Source organism: Ceratosolen solmsi, unplaced genomic scaffold (assembly GCF_000503995.2).
Source record: "Ceratosolen solmsi marchali unplaced genomic scaffold, CerSol_1.0 scaffold29, whole genome shotgun sequence".
Taxonomy (NCBI): Eukaryota; Metazoa; Arthropoda; class Insecta; order Hymenoptera; family Agaonidae; genus Ceratosolen; species Ceratosolen solmsi.
The window spans coordinates 3,690,365-3,705,408 of NW_011948417.1; the positions used below are offsets into that span (position 1 = coordinate 3,690,365).

At 31.0% G+C, this 15,044-nt stretch overlaps 1 non-coding gene across 1 annotated transcript; it reads left to right on the plus strand.

Moving 5' to 3' along the window:
- Positions 1–4,333: 4,333 nt before the first annotated feature.
- TRNAL-CAG (transfer RNA leucine (anticodon CAG)) lies at positions 4,334–4,417 on the plus strand. Its single transcript has one exon. It is a non-coding gene; the product is annotated as a tRNA-Leu (tRNA).
- Positions 4,418–15,044: the final 10,627 nt, after the last annotated feature.

Consider the following 15,044-nt stretch of genomic DNA (forward strand, 5'->3'; position numbering starts at 1 on the left):
GCCCACAGTTGATTTCCTGGATTATCGTATAATTATCGATTTAAAGAGCGGCAATAAGCCCAGAAGATCGATAGGCATTCCTTTTACCTCGAGCAGTCGAAGAGAACAAACTTGTTTTTGAAATCACGTATACTTTCCGCTTTACGACTTTTGACAAATGTATTGTGCCTTTCCATCCGTACTGATCAAGTTTATGCAAATGGAATGTACAATGTTTTTTTAGAAAGGCAATTAATTGTTATTTTTCGCCAAAAAGATTTATCAACGATCGGGGAATTATGATTTGTAACATATTAAATGCTATAACTCGAGTGAAATAAATGTTGTTTCTCAACGGTAAAACTTACAAAGTCGTTCATTACCAATACGAACTATTAGGAGCAAATTATTATCATTATTGCAAATGAATACCGTTATCGGGTTTTGATTTATAATTCTCTCGTTACAATTGCGTGAAGAAATGCATTATCGGAACTAAGTAATGAACCATATAGCCATTCATTGTTAACACAAATTAACATTAATACGCTATATTATATGTTTATATTAATAAAAAAAAAAAAAAAAAAAAAAAAAAAAACTTTTTTTAAAAAATATCTATAAGAAGCTAGTAAAAATATCTATAATTGCCATATTCATTGCTTTAATTACCGAAGAATAGTCATGAAATATTTTACTTCTTAAAATTGCATTTTAATTAATGTTGAATGTTGATGTATTTGCGGATAGATAGCAGACTTATTAATCAGTAATGTTTTTTATTTAAACGCAAACTATATATCTGATTCGATAAAATAAATTACATGCCTCGTTCCTCTTTCAATTTTATAAATTGTAAAATTTACAAAATTACAAATGCCAGTATAACGAAGCATATACATAATTGTCTGGAGTATGAAATAATCAATTATAATAAAAAAAAAATCGATTTTCGAATTATAATTATAAAAATTCATCCTATATCATTCGACCTATTCAATTATTAAGATCAGCCAATGATTACTTCAATATCAAGTACTTGTATTCACTAGGAGAAATTATCATTTACTCTCGTGTACTTAGCAGCAGAATCTATCTATGCCTTCAAGATTAACTCAACATAGCACAGTCATATGATAAATGTCCTTGTAATTTCCAATACGAGTAATTGTGAGTTATGTCATTAATCAATAAAGTCAAATATTATATTTTACGAATAAATGATATTAAAGAATATAATATAAAAAAATATATTTTAAACAATTACCTATGTCATATATATCAGTTAATTAAATAACTGAAAAGTATCTAATGAATTTATAATAAAGAACATGCACCTTAAGAGACTTTTAATCCTTTTACGCTAAATGATTCGATTGATTCGATTTTCATTACCTGATGACCTTATATTCTAATTAATAATAATCATACATATTGTTTTGTCGTTGTTGTTGTTGTTGTTGTTGTTGTTGTTGTTGTTTCGTTTTTTTTTTTTTTTTTACGAGTGAAGATTATGATTACTCATAATTAATGGCTAAATTTCCCGCAACGAATGTAAATACTATTTCAGAATTAATAAAGATTTATATTTTATTAATACGTTAAAGTGCAATGAACTGTAACATATACACGTGTAAAAATATCAGGTAGTATTAATTTTTGCACTCGATGGCGATATCCGATATTTAAAAACTGATTGCAATCAAAGTAACACATTACGTATGAAATACAGATAATACAGTAAGTGCTTGTACCGCTTTTGTTACTTTATCCAACATATACAATTTGGTACTAACTTTACATAATTTCTCATCTTAAGAAGTTTTCAATAATGTCATACAACCGTCGTTGGAACAGTCAAGAGTATTTTCTTCGATCAAAATTCTTCGGCTAATATATAACATTTTAGTACTTATATATATATATATATATATATATATATATATATTTCAGACTCCAATTTACTTCTCAGCTATGTAGAGTTCCTACTTACCTCTTTAAGAACGTGCATACATGGTGCGCGCATTCAAGGTCGTTTAACCTTATAAGTGGTTTTAATGTTAAAAACTGCACATTAAGATTGGGTAGCTGGATAAAAGAAGCGCGTACATTAATTAAAATGAAGGAGCACAAGCAGAATCCGCTAGCCGCGAAACTCGTGAGTACTTTAAATCTCGGGCACCCGGGTATTCATCGTCTTGATCCCGTCTCGCAAAATAGATAATACATATCTGCCCCGAAATGAATTTTCTCTCTCTCTCTCTCTCTCTCTCTCTCTCTCTCTCTCACACGCAATTATATATGCAAACGAACAAACAAACGTACATACATGAGCACGCAATGCAAAAGTAAAATGCGCCTGTCCTTCGGAAAAATCTCAGACCGTTTGCTTAAAGTCAAAAAGACCGACCATAGCAACTGATATCGCGTTGCATCTCCGGAGACGCATATTTCAGTGTTCATCGCGATAAAACAGAGGTGGTGCCGCCCAGACTCGATCAGAAACGAAAAGATGACCGCGTTGGAGAGGTTTCAACGAAAATTACGGAGTGGTCGACCCCAAACCGTTGTATTAACATAATTGTTGCTTGGGTACTTTGCTCTTGACCAAAGATAACGATAGATTCCTCCTTTGCCGGAACACACATTAAACGAATGCGGTAACATTTGTTTAGCATCGTTTTTACTTTCTTTAACGGACCCACAACGATAATCGGGCCTCCTATCACTGAAAAAAAAATTTAAACTAATTCAAGACTGTTAAATATTAATGGTCATAATGATGCTAAAAGACATTAAATTTTATAATTGTTATCTATCATACGGTATTTATTATATTGTTTTGTTATTAGAAATGCAGATAAATATATTTGTCGATAAAATATGATATTTTAAAAGATATATTAAAAAATAATACGAACTCGTTTGTTCATATTACAGTACAGTGGGTGTTTATTTATTTATTTTTAATATAAAAAAAAAAAAAAAAAAAAAGTTAATTTTTAATATAAACATCGTTGTTTACAATTATAGTAACAAAAATAGATTGAATAAACGTGTTTGTTATATGAAAATATAATTTAATATTCAGCTTATGTAAAGCAATAAAATTGTTACATAACACCGCAGTCACAAGTTGACTACTTGATTAATATAAGTATAATAATAATTCGTTAAGTATAATAATTTGTTTTTATTGTTTATGAAAATATGACATGGAAATAAATGTAAACAATAATACCAAATAAACTTATTCATAACATTACACCCAACGACATAAAATTAAGTTATACATACATGCACATGTGTATACACACACACAGAGACACACACACACACACACACACACACACACATATATATATATATAAGCCAAGCAAAGGAGAGCAATCGAGACAAAAAAAATATTAAGACGAATGTTTCATTCTATTATTAGTTGTTGGTATTTATAGTACTTACACTTTCAAATTTATTTTTAATTATATTCTAATTTGTTTAAATAAATATTAAAAAATGTAGATGCTTATCGGTAAATAATGAAGAGATCGAATAAAAAATAAAAAGCTTGTTAGCACTAGTGCAAATTTAGCCTTTTTGTAAAAAAAATTCATAATTCTTCTACACAATATACATTATATAATAGAATTAAATCTGCAAATAAAATTAAATATTATATGTAATATTTTATAAGTTCATACATATGCTTATATTGCTTATAACTATAAACATTCATCTAAAAAAAATTCTTAAAATTGTTGTTAAAGCGATTTATGAAAATACAAATGATTAACGAGGGTACGCGCGCGCGAGTACACAAAAGTGAAAATTCTAAATCTTTGTTTTTGTTTTTGTTTTTTTTTGTTTTTTTGTTTTTTTGTTTTTTTGTTTTTTTGTTTTTTTGTTTTTAAATAAAAATTGGAATAAAAAGTGAAAGATAATTTTTTTTAAAAATAGTTGGAGTCAAATTGTGCTGAGAATTTATTGTAAAACGAGATAAATAATAAATTATTTGCATGTAACGCTTGTATCTTAAATATATACTGTTACTAGAATATTTATTTAATGCTCATTTGGTCGGACATAGAAATAAAAAGAAAGTCAGGGGAAAAAGTGAATTTATTTGAGGTTGGCGGCTTCGCGCGTTATTCGAACCGCGAATAAATTTAACTTTGCAACGTCCCGCCAGATCGAGAAAGACAGGCGAAGGCAAAAGAGAAGAAATAAAGCAGAAGCAGCACGAGTAATGGGCGCGTTCAATGTGTGCGTGCAGCCCCGTATACATGAAGTTAAACAAACGTGAGGATTAAGTATTTCCGATAAAGCGTACATGATCTCATGGATATTCAGAATTGACGTCAGGATGGCCGAGTGGTCTAAGGCGCTGCGTTCAGGTCGCAGTCCACTTCTGTGGGCGTGGGTTCGAATCCCACTTCTGACAATTTTTTGTCCATTATTTATTTACACCACACGATGACGGCGGTGTGTGGGGGAGGGGCGGGTGGGTGAGGTGAGGATCGGAGATAGGAGTAGCGGGCGCTGTTGTGATGTGGGTGTGTGTGTGGTGGTGGTTATGGTTGTTGTGTTGTTTGTAGCTTTTATGTTTGTTGCGCGCGCGCGCGTGTGTGTGTAGATTTTTAAGAGATTTTTAAGAGCGGAGATATAATAATTTTCTTTTGAATTGGGATAATTTTAACGATTTGTCGCCATTTGCAATGAAATCGTTCCATTAATTATTGTTGTTTTAGCTGTTGCTTGGGGTAATGTTTATGAAGTTTAGAGTAAAAGATAACCGATGAAAGAAAAAGAAAGGTAGGTAGGTGTGCTTATATGGATTGGGATGAGGGGGATGGTGTTGTTAGTATGGGTTTTATGATTTTATCAAAATTAGCTGCCGGAAGTAGGAGAAATACGTTAATTTTGTACAAAAGTATGTATCGAGCTATTTATTTGTTAAATTGTCTGAAAATTTATTTGACTTGTGGTAATGAAATTTGTCCGATCATCGACAAGTGAGGGGTAAAGAATTCTAATAGATTATAATTAATCTCGGATGTTATTGATAATACGTACATAATTGCTTCGCGACGTTGGTACACTTGAAGCTATTATTACCGGATACGCAATTAGGTAAATAAATAAAACTATAAAGGTATAATAAAATACGGGCGATAAGAGGCTTTTCTGCTTTACCGGCACCCCACTCTCGACGTTATCCGCAGTTTAGCTGTAATTTAATCTGTGATTCTGTGATTCGAGAGATTTTTAATGTGAGTGAGTGAGAGAGAGAGAGAGAGAGAGAGAGAGAGAGAGAGAGTGACAGAGATGATATTAATTATACCCGGTAAATTTTTAAAAACAACGCTGAGAAATGTAAGATAAACTTCTGTAATTCTTTTACAACGAATACAGACGTCTTTTATAAATGTACCAGAAATCACATAAATATAATCCAACTAACACGAGGTTTCGTTTTAATGGCCGCTAAAACCAAATATTTTACTTTTCGCAAATTTCAACAGAATGATTTCAACAACTCGAACGCGGCTCACGGCTAATTAATGCGAACTGTAAATACGCCTGCGGAAAATAAAAAATAAAAACAGGCTGACAGACAAACGCCGATATCGTAAATGACGTCACTAAGGAAGATGCTCGCTCTTTCGTATTCTCCTGCCTTTCCTCTCAAGACTGTACTTCTCATCGGCGTATATATGGGAAATCGAGAAGCAAAAGAAGATGAGGAGGGCATGGAGAGGTGGAAGAGAAAAAAAAGAAAAGAGACAGTGGTAACCTTGAGAGCCGGTGGTGAAGCAGCGACGGCCATCTTGCCTGCTGGGATGCACTTTTGTTTTTTACACGAGACTCACGCTCGCTATCGTTCTTTCTCCTTCTCCCTTCCCTTCCCGCTCACTCGGGATCTCACTCGCTCGCTCTCTCTCTCTCTCTCTCTCTCCCTATCGTTCGCTGCGTTGCCTCCTCTATTTTAGTCTCCTACTCCGTGCTTTAAGTCTCTTCCTATATTTTCTTTTAGTCTCCTCTCCCGCTCAAGTGCCGTTCAATTCTCCCTACTCCTCCTTCAACTGCACTACCTACTCCTCCTCGCTCCGTTCTCTCTCGCTCCCCCTCTCTCTCTCTCTCTCTCTCTCTCTCTCTCTCTCTCTCTCGCTCTCGCTCTCTCTCTTTTCTCTTTTCCACGACACTTCTCTGTTCTCTATTCGTTCGTCCTATATGCCTCCTACCACAGATAATCCGGAGAATGCGAAAGACCGATTCTATCTACCTCTAACTTCTGCTTTGCTTTCTGCTTTCTATACCCACTTCTCTCATTCCCCCGACGACGATGATTTTTTTTTTCTTGCTTCTCTATACCACTGATTCTTCCAATTTTTCTAATATACATTTTTTTCCCTTCTACGTACCCGCATACGTACACACTCTTCCGCACCTTTCTCGCTGTATGAAATAACTTTAAACACCAAGTTTGCATGTCACTTGTTCTTCCCTAATCGTTTATTTATAAAAATAAGCGTGAACTCGATAGAAAGTCTAACTATTAGAATGTCATTAGGTAAAGCATTATATTATTAAATTATTTTATCAATAATCACATATATCGTGATGATTTAAATTACGTTACACGCTAAGCGTAGTTAATGTTCAGCTTTAAGAGTAAAAATATACAATAATTATTGTGCATCGAGATATACCATTCAGTGATTGTCAATCGATAATTAATATTGTCAGGATCTACATTAATTTTGACTTGACACTGTACGAAATAAAAGATAATTTTTTGTTTTCAATATTCGAAAGCAATTGGCTCCATTTACACGGCAATCGACTCTTGACGATTGCAATAATCATTCAATAAACCATCATTAAGAACTTTCATCTGTTGAACATTTGAATTTTTTAAACAACATTATACATAATCGTTGTATTAAAAATATGTTATTATTTTTTCCAACTTTTTTCATTAATTAATGTGCAAAAAAAAAAAAAAAAATGAAAATCAATTTTAAAATATTGCGCAATAAATGAAAAATAATTAATTTTTAATTTTAGAAATTATGGAAATCGAAAAAGTCAATTGATTTCAACAAAATTACATTAAATTTGTAATACAGAAAATTTTACAATTTTGAACACAATAAAGAGAAATATATATTCGATGACAAAATGAATAAGTATCATGGCAATATTCGCAAATTAATTGTTAATTTGAAATATTTTGCTATTGTAAAGTCTTTGTTGAATTGTTAAATGAAGAAAATAGAAGCGGAAAATTAGAAGAGATAAGATAACTATTTGTATCGGTAATATTTCTTGTATCAATGAATATATATCGATTCGTTAACATATCGTATATTCGTTCTAAATAACATTTATAATATTTATTTTGCGATAATATATTTTTTTAACGAGAGATTCATATTATTCTCTCAGTTTAACGTTAAAACGTTGAAAATTATAATATATATATATATATGTGTGTGTGTGTGTCTCTCTCTCTCTCTCACTCCCTCTCTGTGTGTGTGTGTGTGTGTGTGCGCGCCCGCGCGCGCGCGTGCGTACATGGGAGAAATTGGTGTTGCATACGAACAAGAAAGTAATAAATGTCTAGTGATATTTATAAAAAATTTCAATCGACATAAGATTATATATGCCTTTTTTATTTATAAATTTTCTTCTTTTATCAAATATAAAATTGATATTACAAATTCACTGTCGGTACTTACAGAGAGAAAAATTACACATAATCATGAGGTATATACAACTGAATATAAAAGATTTATGGGGATGATGCAAACAAACTGTACAAAAAAGTATAAAATCAGAATTTCTAGTTAGGAATTTTAATATTGTAGCTTTTGCTTGTTATGTGCGCGCGCGATTATTTGTTCCACGTTAATCCGAATCATAAGATAAAGATATTAAATATTTTAAGCTTTTATATTTTTATAATAAAAGGGTAATTTTATTATTTGTAGGTACTTAGAAAATATTTAATACACAGTTGGTATAACTTATGACTGGAAATCAAGTGTTTATTATTATGAAATTTTTTAAAAACTTTTTCAATTAATAGACAATTTAGCAGTATAATAAATTTCTATACATTCATTATAGAGATAAAATGTTGTAGGAATAATCGTTGAATTTAAAGTAAAATTTATTGTACAAATAGTAAACTAAGTTTCATATAATATCAAGATAATTATGGATAATATATTAAATTTTGCACATGTAGCACAATAAAATATATATTGTTCATTATGTGAATTTTTTCATAATTTCATTAGATTGAATATAACGAAATTATTTCATAAAATTTTTTTAACTAAATGAAGAAAAAATTTATAGTATATAATTTGAGGCTATGAAAAAGATTATTATAATTTGGAATAATATCGTGATATATAACGATAAAATAATAATTGTAAATATATACGAACAATGCAATTAATATTACATGTGCAATTTACTTCACAACATTTCTGACAACTGAAATATAAATGCATTAAAGAAATCATTCTCTCGAATGACATACAAATGTAATTTTTCGATTACTTACGTATTCAATTAAAATGTTTTAATTTGACAGTCACGCACAAACGCACACACACACACACACACACACACACAAAATGAAATATGATTTAGATAATAAAATTATACATTTCGTTATTTTTATAAACAAGGCAGTTGAATATTTATTAAAACTTTATGTAAATTAAAGTGTATATTATTGAATCAATATGTTTCTCATTAACTATTTCAGTACTTGAATTTGAAATATAATTTATGTAAAATATACAGAGGAAATATATGAAATCTCTGTGTACTTATTCCACTTCTTAGCAAGGATGAGAATCTACAAAAATTTATCGCACGGTATGATACAACTTGTTGTAAAATATGATAAGTTTTCTAAGAAAGGTAGTTTTTCAAAATCATACGTATGAAAATTATTTATAGTGTCTATTTACCGTACGATATTAATGATTTTTTTTTTTTTTTTTTTTTTTTTTTTTTTTTTTTTTTGTCTAATATTATAAGAAAATTATGTTCATATATAAATTTACTTGAATGGTAGTACCCGTGTATTCATAAATTCTACGATGATGATCACAATTTCTGGTAAGAATTGGCAATTGTAGAGAGATTTTACAAAGTTTATTATTTTGCAGTGTTAATAAAGTCGTTGTTAATATTAAACTCATAAATAATAATAATTGTTCTATTATAAACGCAGTAAGTTGAAAAGTATAATGACAACGTCTTCATAATGTTATAGATAAATTTTTTAAGTTAAATTTAAAATGTTAGAGATACATGTAGGTTGTATTTGCATACATTGTCTGTACATTTGCATATATCATCATTTCAGAATTTTCACATTTATATGCTAAAACAAAATGAAAAACAAAATTAACAGAAATGAAATTCGACTATTGGAATTTACATTTACTTTCAAATGAAAACATACAACGAGTTTTATCATAATTTGAAAGTTACAACAATGAAAAAAAGAGTTAAATCTATTTTCTCGGGCGCATTAGCTTGAGCGACCAAGTGGTACTTTCAACGAAAATTTAAAAATAATCTCACTATTTTTTAATAAGCTCGCAAGGCTTCTTTTCCATTTCTGGGGAAGAAAACGTAAGCAGCTGCCGAAAACGCCAGGCCATACAAAATAATGTAAGAACTTGGAGCTAGTGGTATTACATGTACTTTATCCGATCAAATTAAATCATAATACGATTTTGAAATTTGCTCAATTAAACGAGCTAAATCTTTCACGAAAGCGTAATTGCAAAGTGCGCAAAATACGTAAAGTCATGCAGGGCCTCGCTTACGTAAACTTTCGAAAATCGAACTGATTTAAAAAGCGGTCGATCTCACTGTTAAGCATCGAAAGCTGGACTTTAAAATTTGAGCTGGCGATGCTCGACGACGTCGAGGTGTCGCCGAACCGCCGGACATCCCGACCGCCTTCAACGCTCGTTGCACTGCGAGGGAGTGAGATGTGTGTGGGTGTCTTGTGTATGTAGGTCGGCAAGCGAGCGCGATTCGCATAAGCGAGAGAGGTAGAGGTAGAGAGAGGTAGAGGTAGAGAGAGGTAGAGGTAGAGAGAGGTAGAGAGAGAGAGAGAGAGCGAGAGAGAGGTAGAGAGCGAGAGAGAGGTAGAGAGAGAGAGAGAGAGCGAGAGAGAGAGAGAGAGAGAGAGATAAGGGCTCCATAAGACCCGCGTATCCATCGTAATTTGACGTATTGATAGAGAGAAGCGCGGACCAGGATTGGGGGAGGGGGGCTAGAGAGCGACGCGGCGGTGACGTCGAGAGCGCGAGCCTCATTATGAAATTACGAGAACAGGAGGGAGCGGATATTACCGGGGACAATATCGGCGAATGCGCTCCTCCCTAGCTTTCGCTCGCTTATAACCTTGAACCACGTCCGCGCTGGGACGTGGTTACTTTAAAATCTCGTGGTTCCGAAAGAAAACAAAAAAGACAATAACAGCGGAGAAACGAGCTTTTTTGTTCGAAAATCCGACGCCAACAACGACTATCGCGTGCAAACAAAATTTCTGATACTACGAACCATTATATCCATTAGCACTCGATAAATGCATTGATAAGCTAAGCTAAGCAACAATCCAATCAATAATTAATAAATTTATTATATATTTAATGTAATAAGTAAAATATCGAATGTCAATTGGCGCTAGAAATTTCAATTAATTTGAAAATTATTGACTTTAGACGCCGTATATGAAAACAAGAAGAAATGAGTCAGTTTTCATGATATATACCGACTGCTTATAACAAATGATTTTCTAAAATGATTCTATAAATTATATCTAGTATTATATCTATAATATTATATATTATAGATATACTGTTATATCTATAATAATTGTCTTTTTCATATCAACATCTTTAATAATTTCTAAGTAATACACTTTTTTTTCTATGCGCGCCCTAGATAATCAAAAATATATAAGTTTACATTTATTTTAAATATAATTGGACCATACATAGAATTGAATATTATTACACTAATTTTACCGTCGAACGTGTCTCAAATTTTCTCAAAATTATTATGTCAACGTTTTCATATTTTATTTGGAAAACGTGAAAATCGTAATCGATCGTTCATAATTTGTAAATAAATAAATTTTAATGCATATATCACATATATAATTTCATTAAATATTATAATAATTATCTGAATTTTTATTAATATGAAGCATCGTAAAAGATTGTTCTTCAATATAATCATCTTTCTTCAATCGACTGCCTCAAGAAATATAATAAATATAAAATATGTAAAATAAGTTAAAATAACTTTCTCATTAGATCCTTCCGTGTTTATTCCGCGGCATAATAATCGAAGGAAATATTTATATTAACGCGAGCCAGGCGTTATTCGCATATTTTTCTAAATATTATTGAAATACAATGCAATAAATAGATTCTTTTAAGCCAATTGATTTTACTTAAATCTATTACGTTATAAGGCGTTTCCTATACTATAGGCATGGAAGCCTTAAGGTGCATAATAATTAAATGATTATTCATTGTACGAAAAATATTTTCCTCGTACAGTTGGAAAGAGCGTATGCAATGTTCAATTTAGAATTGTCAAATATCATCATTTTAATTCTAAGAATACATGCAAATCTCTACGTTTCTCGTATTTGTATTGATGCACGTACCTCGTCCCTTGTTAGTGGCTTACCAAACACCTACACACACTGCGAGTTCAAATTTAAATTTATGCTCCGAAGCCGTGGGCAAATTTTACTCGCTCGTGTGTCCACTTGCGACAACCATCTGGATATTTTATACGTATTATTTGCAAATTTAAATTTAAATCTTATACAAGCTATGCCGCTATGCCGCTATGCCACTATGCCTTATGTATATATATATATATATATATATATATATATATGTATACACGCAGATGTAATAGCATTGAAAGGCAATTTGACATAAAGGAAAAATTAATTTAATATTAATATGTTTACCGACCAATGGACCTCTATTTACAAAATAATATCTGTAAGCACATTCTCATAAGCGTACATTCGCTCAAGAATTATTATTATTATAATATTTGAAGCGAATGTAAGCTTCATTATCATCAAACTAATTTACATAATATTTCATATCAACAATTTAAAATTGAAAAGTTGAACGACATTAAGATGGCTTGACAAAATGAAAACAAAATGATAATATTGTAAAATCCATTAACCTAAAATACCGCTCGTCCCGAGTAATCTCATGTTAAATAATGAATGCTCTCGTATAATATTTCTCGAATTAAAAAGAGAAAATGAATCTAAATATCAACCGATTAAGAAGAGCGTGTAAAAAAAAGGTTTATTAAAATTATGAATTTAATCTTTAAGAACGTGGCAATCCTGTTTGCCATGATGTGCGAACTTCGTAGCCGCGCAACACAACTTCATAGTCATGAGCAGCCTTGGGCGTCGTAAAAAGAAGTAAAAAGACCTTGGAGATTCTAAAAGATATGCAGGCAGCTGAATTGTATTCTAAAGGGTCGCGTGTCTGCGCTTATCTCTCACTAATTATCAAATACCGTGAATTAAAATGCTTTCTCGCCCTTTCTCGAGCTTCGTCTGACTTGCTGATGCCCGTTCTATATGGATCGTTTACGCGATGAAACCATCCCTTGGCTAAATATTTTAACTTCGTAGGTCAGTGATATCGCGCGCGTTCAACAATTGTGGCTTAGGGTTTATTGTCGAATTTCACAGGTGTTAAGTGGCTGTCGAGCTCAACTGGGCAAACTATCACCCATAATCGGACTAAACCATTATAAATTTGTACGAATAATTGTGCCGACAAATACTCTAATTAGCTTATTTGTTTTATAGTTTTTGTGTGAGTGTTAGAAATTTAGTTGAGAGAATGAATATTCACAACAACAATAAAAATAAAAAGATAAAAAGATAAAAGAAGAATTATTTGGCTATCTATGCATCTACGATAACTTTGATATTTTCCTACATTTCGTTCTCATTAAGCGAAAGTATCATCGATAAAACAATCTTATAACAGATTGTACAATTAGTCGAATCTTCAGTCTTCCTATCGTAATAATAGTCATGCAAATAAATATACTTCATAAATTATAAAAGTTTGTGAATAATATTCCAAAATAATGCTCCAACTTGTTATTCGGTGTCACAATTAATAAATACAATTTATTATTTGAATAATAATCGATTTTTTGAAAGGTAGTTTTTTTTTTTTACGAACTTTATTCATAATTGCCAATATAAATTTGAAAATGAAAATACAATATTTAATGATAAGTTTATAACAAATAATATTTAACGATCTTTCGCTATTTAACAGATACAGTGCTAATAAACATCCACAAATCTGGAATAATGCTGAGTTTTATTTAATTGAAATTTGCATAAACCTTTGTACATTGGACATACTAGATATATATCATATAATGGAATATCAAAATATTAAAAATACACTCGCAATATAATACACATATATATGGTAATAATAACGACGACAACGACAATAATAACAGTAAGAAGATAATGAGATGATGAAGCGGGAAGAAGAAAAAGATAAAAGATCGATTAGCGAGAGAAGAAACTTGGTACATGTAATTTTGTCTTTTCATTCGATTTCATCAGTAACGAATATATAAGTAAAAACTCGTAGTTGAACTATAATTATTAATTATATCATTATTAATGATTTCTTTTGAATTTATAAGAATATTGCAAAAAATTCATTTAACTCGTGATATTATTATGTTTCATCGTTCTTCAAGTATAATAAGGTAATTTTTCCTTACATATGTGGTTTTTAAGGAATATTAAAAAAAATTTTCTTTTTAAATAAAGGTGGTTTTATTATACTCAGATAATCGACATATTTCAGGACTAAAATTGGCTAATCACACGTTCCTACGTCTAATAAAAAAAAAAAAAATCATTTCTCACAGATTCCATTTGCTCTAGATTTACAGAAATCTATCTATCCTTCAAATCGACTACCTGTACAACAACAAAAAAATAATTCTTTGGCTCTACGTCATAGCCGCCATTGTATAAATATGCAAGACTTAGCATTGTACTATGTGTCCCTTTCATCCTGGAACATGTTCCCTTACATCGTAATATGTTGCAATTTGTAAATGTATTTTGTAGCCGAAACTGAACCTTATCTTTCTATACAGAATACAGTAATACATTCATACCTGTATCAACCATTTTTATTTTCTTTTAAACTCCATGTTCCAATAATTTTTGCTACTATAAATTGCATTAATGGCAATTAAATTTCATTCGCAATAGATAAGAAATAAGAAATTAAGAAAGTATTTATTATTGGTCTTGTTTAATAATATTATCCATCGGCTTATAAATGACAATAGCCAATGGTAAAATTTTCACTAAAAGAAAGATTTTAATTATAATTAAGAGTTTTATTAATTCAAGGAGCTCGAACACTAACTAGCTATTTCAGTCGATACTCTTGCATTAGATAAAAAACATAATCTGACGAAGGTGAGAAAGAGAAGAACGCAGGCTCTTGAAAATAGACAGTATAAAACTATTCGATTAAGATCAATTTTTTTATTTTTTTTACTTTTACAAGAGGACGGCTCAATAATATTTAACCCTTTCGCGATGTAACCAATAGTATCTATTGGGATGAAAGGATGTAAGGTTCTCAAATACAAGTACTCAAAGCATTCGAGCTTGTGATTACATTAGCCGTTTAAATATTAATGCTTTCCATTTCGGCGATATGGTCGGCACTTTATTCATTTTTGCACTATGAATTAAAATACGCATGCAGAAAGGAACGCTAAGTTATTATGTTGGGAGAGACCCTTTTAGCGGAGTAGGGAACTAGTTGACCTTGACAGGAGAGCAACTTTCGAAAATTCGCTTAAACGCACATTGGCAAATTATTTAGACTTGCAAATAATGCTTACAAACTTTGATACATTTGTATACATTTTATTTCAACCTATATATATATATATAT